Source organism: Rhagoletis pomonella, unplaced genomic scaffold (genome assembly GCF_013731165.1).
Source record: "Rhagoletis pomonella isolate Grant_MI unplaced genomic scaffold, Rhpom_1.0 Rhpom_scaffold_00006, whole genome shotgun sequence".
Lineage (NCBI taxonomy): Eukaryota > Metazoa > Arthropoda > Insecta > Diptera > Tephritidae > Rhagoletis > Rhagoletis pomonella.
This window is the reverse complement of record NW_023458560.1, coordinates 75,647,117-75,648,630: the sequence shown is the minus strand read 5'-3', so window position 1 is coordinate 75,648,630 and position 1,514 is coordinate 75,647,117. Positions and strand designations below refer to the sequence as shown.

The 1,514-nt window shown below is 39.7% G+C and overlaps 1 pseudogene; it reads right to left on the bottom strand.

Annotated features, from left to right (window-relative positions):
* Window positions 1-281: 281 nt before the first annotated feature.
* Window positions 282-1,514, bottom strand: part of LOC118742103 — a 31,286-nt pseudogene continuing 30,053 nt past the window's right edge.

The window sequence follows — 1,514 nt, the reverse complement described above, 5'->3', positions numbered from 1 at the left end:
CAATGGCATATTAACGGGCGTATTATGTTGCGCGTGGCATGTGGTTGCAGGTGGAAGCAGCAAAAAAAAACAGAAAACAAAAAACGCTGAAAGCAGCAGCTAGGCCACTCCTTTTTTCAAACTCGCTCTTCGCACTGCTCAGCTGGACGGCAATGGCATTTGTAGCGCAGCCGCAATGAGCGCCACTTGTCAATACGCTATAGTCGTCTCTTTCGTACATTCACTGGCCCAACAGCGAGCGCGATTTTTTCGAAGTTCGAAGACGCATTTCCCCTACGCGACTATAACGGGTCGGCGAACACCCTGTAAATTATCGCGATTCGAGGGAGCAATCAAGCGTTCATGTGCTCTCCCACACACGAATACGTTCGCGCACTGTTCGGTGTTTGTTGACTTACCTTATCAGGTGCGGTAGGCGTTACAGCACTTGGGGGTGGGTGTGCTTTTTGGTGTAGGACGGTGACATGGCTACCGTGCATTAACTCAGTGGATAACTCGACAGGATGTTGCGGTGATTTTTCTTCGGGAAGCTGCAAATAAAACGAGAGAAGATAAAGTAAAATAAGGAAAAATTAGAAGCAAGGAACACGTTGAATGAAGAAGGGCAAACGGGAAAACAATGCGGATTATTGTCTTCATTATATTGACATTAAAGCGGATATGGGAGCGGTGATTGAATGAAAATTCGCGAAGCACAAAAAAAAAGATGAATTTAAACAGAAGGAACAAACAAGCAAGAAAAGTTGGCGGTTAGGGCGCAAAATGTTGAATTTGCCGAACAGCATTGGAATTGGGAATGTTAATCCCGGAATCGCGAGATCCCCGCCTTTTTTAGGTCCCGTAAATCCCGGGATTCTTGGAAAATATTCTCGGGATTTTCGGGTTTTACAATTTGCACTGATGGCAATAATACAAACTCGTTTTCTTGGCCAGTGATGGCTATATTTATTTTTTTATTTAATAATTAATATTTTTATATAAATGTCTAGCTCATTATACATATAACACCGTGCGATTGTAAATTTTACACACAAAAATCTAGGGTAAACGCACTAGTATCCGGACAGTGTTAGTGTTTTTTTAATTAATAGATACATCCATTAGCGCACACAAGGGGTGGGTTTTGGGGTTCAAACCCCCCCCCTAGATCTAATAACCTCAAATGCAAACTGTATCTTAAAGCTAAGAATCCAGCTCCCAAGGAAATTATAAGAAATATTTATTATAATTTCTGTTGCTTGAAAAAGAGCTTTGCTTTTGCTGTACATTTTTATGAGGAAATAAATATACGAGCCAAGGCACATTAAACAGGTAGTATCAGTAGAGCAAAAACAACATTTGCGTGTATTTTGTTGTTGCTTCTGGTATCGAAAGTGTCAACAACTGTTCTGAATTTTTTCTTCTAAATCAAAGCGTACCATGTGAAATACAAAAAATTATAAAAAATAAAAAATTGAAATTGGAAAAAATAAAAATTGTTGCAACTTTCTTTCCTAGTAAATTTGTTTGCTTCT